This window comes from Centruroides vittatus, unplaced genomic scaffold, assembly GCF_030686945.1.
Source record: "Centruroides vittatus isolate TY-2023 unplaced genomic scaffold, ASM3068694v2 contig_543, whole genome shotgun sequence".
Lineage (NCBI taxonomy): Eukaryota > Metazoa > Arthropoda > Arachnida > Scorpiones > Buthidae > Centruroides > Centruroides vittatus.
The window spans coordinates 143,379-153,294 of record NW_027122319.1 but is presented as its reverse complement, the minus strand read 5'-3'; the positions used below and the strand labels follow the sequence as shown (position 1 = coordinate 153,294).

Below are 9,916 nucleotides of genomic sequence, written 5' to 3'. Positions count from 1 at the left end.
TTCTTTGCACGATCCATTATCATGGGATGGTTTGCTAATGAAAATAATATATAACAATAGCTTTAATAATATAAAAGATGATACAAGGCATAATTCAGTCAATACAGTTCATTAAAGTTTCCTATGGTTTACCATTCTCTCTATTATTTTTTTACATGCCTGTTACTATCATAAGGGGGCAATATTCACAACCACAACTTAATATAAAAAGACCGATCATCATCCAGATTAAGATCCTTTGGTACAGATATTTTTTTTCTTTTTTTTCTGCAGTATTTGATGATTTTACATTTACACAGTAATTATAATTCATGAAGTGTCGTTTTATCTTCAATACTGCTGATTTCAACATAGTAGCTACTTTCTACCCAGTAGCTGCTTTCTACACATGTGTAACTGGTCCGCATAAGTACTGTACATTATGGCGCCAACCCTGTCACATACACCTGTATTTGTACGGGGTGTATGTGATGGGATTGGCGCGATGATGTTATCATTCCGGGTACTCGTATGTGGGTGTATCTGCATGTGGACGGACCCACCTGGAAACGGATAGAGGCGCAGTATTTCGGTTCCTAAGACCATCGGAAATGTCTGTTTTTCGATAGTCTTAGGCGACCTCTGAATTTTAAAACAGCGGTTCTCGATCTGTGGGTCGTTCGACCCCAAAAGGGTCGCGACCCACAGATCGAGAACCGCTGTTTTAAAATTAAACATAACTTGTAATGTTATTTAACTATAACATAAAAACATTTTTAAATTTAACATAATGGAAACTGAATTAAATTTCATTTCTTATATACATGACATACCACTCTTATTTAGCCATTACTCAGACCAAAATTTTTACCTGTATTCGTATTTAAGCATTTAAGGGTATACCTAGTATAAGCTTAGGTTAGGGATCATCCATGAATTAACTACCGCTATTTTAATACTTTACAACCACCATCACAACTTTATGTAATACTCCGTTAACGCTGTCGTACATACTCACTCCCAATTCCCTTCAATTCAATTCTCTTTTTGCCTTTCACAGTCATCAATTTATTTTAAAACGCTTTTGCAGAATGGTGGACGAAATCATCATTCATTTGTGTCTTCCAAAACCATCATTATGTTTCTTTGAGAAACTTTCGTTCTAGTGGCTACCGATCTGATCAATTTAATTAAGAAAGAAATTAAGAAACTATAGAAAAGCGTGAAATATCATCAGTGATTTTTAAGAATTTCTTTTGCTCTAGTAATCATCTCTCTTCAGCTTATATCCTATTTTATGAAACATTTTGCAATTTATTATTATTCTTATAGTTAATAGAAGATTCGTTATCTCCTCCGTATGGTAGTTATTGCGTAGATTATGATAAATTTAAATCGTCATATTTTAATAAAACATTTTCCTCGAGAAAGGTAAATAATTTTGATTATTACACAACTTTCTTTTCTTCAATACTCTTCCAAATGATAAACATTATTTACAGGAATGCATTATGGAATGCAATTTAAAGGTAATGAACGATTCGTGCGGTTGTGTGGTTAACAGTTTTTACTTGAAAAAATTTTATTCGTTATGTACAGTAGGTATGTTTACAAATTTTCTTAAATAATTTTTATTTTTGAATAATAATATCCGAATCTACTTTGCCTAGAAAAAATGGTATATTGTATTAAAAATATTCAAACATCTACTTGCACGCAACATTGCCCAAAATCCTGCAGGTATACATTTTTACATTTTAAAAAATTGTATTCATTTTGATATTTTTCGTAATTTTAATTGTCTTAATCATTACAGACAAATAAGCTACACACACGAAATTATTTCAGGCCCTGACCAAACATATCCAGATGGGGTAAGTAAATAAAGAAGTTCTGTAGACAATAATACTAAAAACCAATTAAATTTAAAGTAAAAAATTAATAATTTTACTATATTATTTTTAAATATTTTTTAAAAACTTGCTTCTAGTCGTGTTTTTTAAGATTGGGGTAGGAGGTGATAGGAGTGGTGCATTCACACATATATGACACATTTGCTGTTTATCGATTTTGTCCTCTAAAGCATTATTAAAATGTATTGTCGTGAGACTTAGGCTTATCCTCAGTCTCAGCCTTCTATCTTAATTAGAATTGGATAAAATTTCAGGACATGATATAAAGCAAGTTAAATAAACGCATTTAAAAAGAGATTTTTCGCGCATAGAAATATTCATAATTTTCGAAATGGAATTATTAGTCCCTACAAATCACTACTATGTTACAATACTCATTACTAAAAGTTAGAAACAAACCAATCAGTGTTTTTTTTTAAACTCTTTCCACCCTGTGGGCACTAAGAGGGCCTCTTTTAGTAGGCCCATTATGGGTTCGGCCAGGCCCACAATGGGGCGGCCGGGTGGTGAGGGACGGGGACCGACATATCCGAACGGACCACCTCCGAAAAATTCCTGGGGATTATTCGACCCGTTCGGATTCGATCCCGGGTCCCCCAGCGCGGTAGGCTGCCAACTTTACCGCTCGGCCATCCGGCCGTCGCCAATCAGTGTTTACTGTATTAAATATGAATACATTTATTAATTTATAATTGACTTTCAAACCATCAATATGAAATTTATTAAATACAAACAAGAAATGTTAACAATTTACCTATTTTAATCAAAACCTAAATATATATTTAATACGATCTTGTTTTATTTACAGAAAGAGTTGGACTTTGTAATCCTGCTATTTATGTAAGAATAACTGCATTTTCGTATAATAATTTTGTTTAATTTTGTAAATTTATTATTTAGGAACAATGTGCAATTATCATAAATGTTTGGTAGTTTATGTAAAATGTACGGTAGTTTTATTTCATATAATCTCTCAGTTAAAATTATTTTCAGAATAGAAGATTCAATAAAATCATATAAAATTTTACCGATAAAATCTCTGAAAACTGTAGATATTAGATTCAGTCACTAAGTATTATTAAATGCTCGCAGCAAATTTCTTTAAATATGGAACAAGTATTAATCTATAAGTAATCATTCACTCCATGCAAAACATTATACAGTAGTACCTCGTACTTCGAACTCTTCATAGTTCGAACGCCTTCGACGAAAATTTGCCTGGAGTTCGAACGATGTTTCGAAGTTCGAAGCATCTGTGAAAAATGTGCTAAAACGATAAAGGTAATCTGTTGTTTGTCCAAGTCGTCTCTCGTATGTTTTTCAGTGCTTTTTTGCTTTGCTTTTGGTGTGTTTGGTTATATATACTGTATTGTGTGTCATTTATCGATTTTTAACAATTTATTCCTTCAGTTTTTCTTCGTGGACAGCTATTTGAATATCCCATACGTTTTGAATCCATTAATTCAAAATTTTCCGAACAAAACATTTTAAACCACATTTGATATGTTTCAAGTTTAGAAGCATCTTTCCCATACACATTACAATTGTTTTTACGGCGTTATAACATACTAGCGGGTGGGCCCGGCGTTGCTCGGGCAAAATTAACGATAGTGAAGATTAAGATTATTACATTATAGTCAACCTTACCCGTTTTCACAGAATGCAAGAATTGGGATCCCCTGTTTCCAGACTAATTAGAGAATTTTTAGATGAGTCTAAAAATATGTTCGATTTCCCGCAAAAACGAAAAAAACTGCATCTGCGTCTTGTACTGTACGTCGCTTTCTCTTAACAATTCCATTGTTATGTAACACTTCCATTGTTGATGGAAGTGTTAAGCCTTAAAGTCATAAAATATGCCTGATTTGCTTTTTATCCGAAGACATTACAACTTGATTTTATTCAAAATATGGAGAAAAGAGTTTAAAGTAAGACTCTAAACAACGGATAAAATCTTACATTTCCTATAATAAGTTATGTTAAATTTACAACTGTTATAATTAAATCACAAATTGATGTTAAGATGCCATAGTCCACAGTATTTGACCCATAAAAGCAATTTTCATTTTATTATACAGTATTTACGTATTTTACTTACGGCTTTCGTATTTTAATTTATTATTAAGGCATTTAATTGTATTATTTTTACCTTGAACCAGGACATCGCGCGATTTTGTCGTTTCGCGATAGAATTGAAGCGGAGCCGGAAAGAAGCGATCCTTGCACTTGTTAGGCACAGAAGAGGCGATCGTTGTACCAGCTGGCCATGGGAAACACGATCCTTGCACTTTCCGATACGGAGAGGCGATCCAAGAACAAAGCATTTGCCATCGATTGATTTGTTCCCGTGTTTTGTTCGTTTTTCGTACCGTCAATGTCTGTAGGCGTCAATTTCCGTGCTCTGTGCTCAGCCAGATCAAAGAGCACGGAAATTGTCACTTTCACACTTTTATATATCGAAAATGGACTCTTATATATTACATTTTTAGATTCCTCGTCGGAATTAATGGAAATGGTATAGTTTAATCAAAAACGATCGAACAGATTTTGAGAACGAACACAATTCTGTAAGCATGATAGAAGAGGCTTTGCTAACGCTCCGCCTCCAATTACGTGTATTTGCTGTTTTAAGTTTATCAAAATGACTATTATCCAGGGTCTGGAATGAATTACTGCAATTTACTTTCCACTATTTCTAATAGGAATTTCTAAATTTATTTGGACTTCGAACAACTTCCTAAAATAAATTAAATTCGAAATACGAGGCACTACTGTATTTGCATATATATGTGTATATATACAATTTTATAAAGATACAGGCATTGTCCACTTAACGTCGGCAATCCGTTGCTGAAAATCAGACGTTTTTCTGGAAAACTTTAACCGGAAGCACATTTCCATTATTTTAAATGGAAAAAATTATAATGAGTTACCCAAAATTACAACGTTAAACCAAAACTCCCAATTTTCTAAAACGTAACTAAAATACAATATAATTCCTACATATAAGTTAAAAATTATCATATCAAAATATAAAATGCTTAACACACGCTTTCTCATTATAAAAATAATCTACATTAACTGTTTAGAATTTTTTTTTTTTTTTTTGGTTTTTCCATTCTGTGGACACTAAGAGAGCCTTTCTTCGGAGTCAATTATAGGTTCGGTCATGCTCACAACGGGGACTGCCGGGTGGTGAGGGATAAGGTATGATATCCGGACAGACCGCCAATGAAAAATTTGTCGGATTCATCCGGATTCACTAAAGCGGAAGGTCTTTATCAGCTCGGCCATCCAGCTGCAATTAACATAGTTGTTAACAAACAGTTACTTTGTACGCAGAAACGTGTACAATTTGTATGCAATACAATGCATCATACCGTAAACAATACGTTTATGTTACGGGACAGAAAATAATGCACAGCATTAATGAGAATTTTTTAATGCAGACAAAGATTTACAATAAAAAAAATAAATAAATCGCAACACATGCTTAATAATGTCTCCGATACATCTATAAATAGGAAAATTGACTACTTATATCATGACAGCTGTTTAAACTTTCTATTATATGAAATCCTATGGCACTATAATGCCTTTCTGGTTCTTCGGCACCAGGTATATTTGAGACGCATATTCCATTTCTTGAATTCGGCTTTGGAGAGAAGATGTTAAGTGGGGATACCTGTATCTCTCTTTTAATCGAATATAAATAATAAATATGTGAGATGGTCACATATGTTTAAGTTAGATATTAAAAAAAAATAAATAAAAATTCTAATTAATAAATAATCATCATTATAAAAATTTTATGTAGAAACTCCGTCCTAAAACTAGAAATAAATTTTGAGAAGCCACGCGTCACTTCATACACACAAAAACCAAAATTTGAGGTAAATTATTTGATCTTATAATTCTTAATTGTGTAATTAATAATTTTGTTTTTTTAATATTTTAGACAATAGAAGTCTTCAGCTATCTTGGTGGCTACATGGGAATGTGGCTTGGATTCTCATTAATTGCAATATTAGATCTAGTCGAGATGGTCGTCATGGTAATATTCAAAATTTTAAAATTTAAGAGTAGGAATCAAAAACGCAATGCAATATTTCTCATAAATAAAAAGCACTAATTTAAATATTCTACGATTTGTTGTTTATTTTTTATAAACAAAATAATCAACGTAAAAACTTTTAAAATGTAATACATTTTATAATTTAATTTAATTTTAGCATATGTGATGTCCATAAATTAATTCGTCTACTCTGATGTTTATGCGAAAATTAAAGACTTGTTTTTAAAACTGAGAATTTCATTAAAAATGAACTAATCAGAAAGAAATTATGTAGGAATAATAAGTTTTACGCATCAATTAAAGATTTTATATTTTTTGTTGCATAAAACGAAAATCTAAATAAATTATTACACAGTATTCAGTAATCCTTAAAAAACAAAAAAAAATACAGCAATGACTTATTCTAACAGCTTTCTGTTAACGGATTTCGTTTCTTCATTAATACTCCGTATGTAATAAGAATGAAATAAAAACACTTATAATTACCTTCCTTTTGAATACTTGTCAGAAGTCATTCGGTATTATATACATGGATTCTACACGAATGTGTTACATTATAGCTTATATCTCTAAAAAGATCGCAATGGCAAAATTACTTTATAAACAATTTTTCTAGAGGAAATTGCTTTAAAGAACTACTTGTAATATTGATATTTTCTAAAACTTATTAAATCGTGAGACTTAAGGTGGCGTGCACATATTGCAAGGCCAGATTTTCGTTTTTACTCCCAATCCCCTTCTGTTTACGACTCGTCACCACCATTGCCTCCCACTCCCCATTTGCGCAATCATATATAAAATAAATGTCAATTAACAACAGAATATTCCAAAACAAGTGAATTATTTTGTATGCGCAAACACTCAGATGACCTCCCTTTCCCGTGTCAGCATTCATCAACACCCTCTTGACATCAGGGCCGAATTGCCCAACAGTCAAGCTGGCAGCATACCGATCTGGGACCCGGAATCGAATCCGGACGGGTCGAAAAATCCCAGGAATTTTTCGGGGTAGCTCCGATCGGATGTGTCGGGCCCCGTTCCTCACCACCCGGCCGCCCCGGCCGGATGGCCGAGCGGTCAAGGTGGCAGCCTACCGCTCTGGGGGACCCGGGATCGAATCCGAAGGTCGAATAATCCCCAGGAATTTTTCGGGGGGTGGTCCGTTCGGATATGTCGGGCCCCGTCCCTCACCACCCGGTCGCCCCATTGTGGGTCTGGCCGAACCCATAATGGGCCTTCTGATAGAGGCACTCTTAGTGCCCACAGGGCGGAAAGAGTTAAAAAAAAAAAAAAAAAAAAACCCGGCCGCCCCATTGTGGGCTTGACCGAACCCATAATGGGCTTGCTAAAAGAGGCCCTCTTAGTGTCCGCAAGGCGGAGATTAAAAAAACAATAGCTTTTCGAACTTTCGTACATTTTCAGCCGAAATTTTTGGGCCAACCAGTGGCCAAGCGGTTCCGTTCCCTGAACATTTGGGAGTTTGGTCGTGGGTTCGCGCCTTGCCAGGACGGGTTGGCCACGTGGAGTTTTCCGGGTTTTCTCCACGTCTGTTGCCTGAATAGGGGACAATTATCCTTAAAAAGACCTCCCGAAAGGCATCCCCCTAGGCAGATCGTCCAAATGTCGCGTTGCCATAACTTAGTAAAACAAAAACAAAAATTTTTGAGTCATGGTAATGTTTTATGCATTGTATCCTACTACAGAAATTTTGTTACCACAATAAGACATTTTAAAACTTTTTAGTTTTCTGAGAGCAAAACTCCATTTATAACATGCAACCTTATAGTCCAGTTTTGAACTTCGACTTTCGTACAAATTTTTAATGACGTATTACATCCAATAGTGACTGTCTACAGTTGTTTCATAACAAAAATTGATAGATTACGTAAAATGGTGTTACCACTAATATACATAACTTTTTTCATTTTTTTAACTGTACTTAAACATCTGAAAATACAATATCTAATTCCGAATAAAAGTTAGAAGATACAAGATTGTTATCGTGATTTCTTTAAAAGAATCGATTGACCTTTCTTGCTAACAAATGATACATCATAAAAAATGTAACCTCTAATTACGTAGAAGTTAAATGTGTCAGATTCTAATTTTAATTTAGTATCTAAATAGCCGCGATACTCTTGTGGTAGTTAATGCTTATAAAAAAATTTTATTATAATAAAACATAATAGTAATAATAAAAATTTTATTAGTATTTAACAGTGGCGTGCCGTGACATTCGATGATAGGGAAGCTGTGTTTCTGTAACAAACCGACTTCCAGGGGCAATCAGTTAATTGAGCGTCAGTGATGGCCTAGGGTCCATTCGTACGTGCGTGGTGGTGGAAGAGAAAGACAAGTATCTGATAAAAACCGTTTATTTTAACATAAAATAAACATACACTATGTACAAAATAGTTTCCTTTAGGACAATCAGCCGTTCGGACATTCTGGGCATCGATGTGATTCTTCAATGGTCGATCGAAGGTGGCTTCGGGACAGTGGCGTTGACAAGTCTGTAGGGCACGGGGAGACTTCATCTGTTGCAGTCGGGGACACGGTCTAAATCCGAAGTGGCACGGGTTACAGGTTGGCACAATAGACGAGGAAGTTTTTTTTTTTTTTTTTTTTGCGTGTTGACACACGGCGTTTTGGTTATTTCGGGCTTTCGACGAAAGAAAATCCAATCGCGGACCACCATAAACAATCGCGAAACCTGCCGGGCGACTACTGGGTAAACAGTCCGTAATTAAATTTTTTTTTTTTATAATGTAAAAAAGATCTAATAAAAACTGTTGTTTTTTTCAATGACAAGTATAGAACAAACTTTGTTTGCATATATGAATTTTGTTTTTCACGTTACTACACATCATAATAAAAAATATCAAAGACCAAAACAGCTTTAAATTCTCAACTACCGATGCCATTACCCTATAATATAAATTTAAAAAAATCAAAAACACATTATTTGAATTTTAATATTTACTTAATATTCCACTCCAGCCTTTATTTTAGATGACATGTATTGACTAGTGTGAAAATATTGAAATAATTATTAGTTTATTAATAAATATGTCAGTTCATTAAAGAGATATAAAATTAAAAAACCATTTGATATATATAAATAATTAAGACGAATATTTTGTATAAAGTATTTCTTGTATAATTATGAAATTATAAAGACGTAAGCTGTTGGTTAAGAATAAATAACCTCCAAAATAACAGGCAATGTTTTGCTTTCCATGGCACCACGTGGATCTGGTTTTATTAATGTCGAACCGGAAAATAATGACGGAGATGAATGAACATTTAATCGAATACAAACCACTAATAATTTAATATAGAAAACTGTAATTATTTCGCAATCAGATATCCATTTTATAATTAATCATTAGAGATCCTCTAGTTTTATCCTCGTAACACTTGAGTAATATAGGAAATAATGCAATAAATTATTCTATTTATGAAAAGCGTGAAAATTAAGATTCAAACCATCGTAACAATCCTGTTGACCACAATATAAACCTTCTGCTAAAGAGAAACTACTACATATTCCGATCAGCAAAACATTCAACTACATTTTTAAACTGCCTTCGGATGACCACAATCGCCACCTGACAGATGTTTATTTTTACTCAAATTTTTTGAATTTTTTTTAAATTAAAAATCATATATAAAAATTATTTTAATTTATTAATTTTATATAATGATAGCATTAAATAAAAATGATAATATTTTAATGTTTTCTCTACTCGTGTTAAATAAAATGAAGAAGCAACCTATGGTGACGCGTTATTAATCGTTCGATACTCGATTAATCGATTAATTTTTTTTGGTCGATTAACAATTAATCGGTTAAATTGTTTTTCGATTACTCATCAACTGATCAATTAGTTTTCAATTGTAAATTTGAATCGGCATATCGCTTAAAAATTCTTTCTAGTTAATTTAA

General features: G+C 33.3%; 1 long non-coding RNA gene across 1 annotated transcript; it reads left to right on the top strand.

Moving 5' to 3' along the window:
- Nucleotides 1–1,835: 1,835 nt before the first annotated feature.
- Nucleotides 1,836–5,750, top strand: LOC136978484 (uncharacterized). The gene is made up of 3 exons (XR_010881231.1): nt 1,836–1,853; nt 2,701–2,732; nt 5,710–5,750. It is a non-coding gene; the product is annotated as an uncharacterized lncRNA (long non-coding RNA).
- Nucleotides 5,751–9,916: the final 4,166 nt, after the last annotated feature.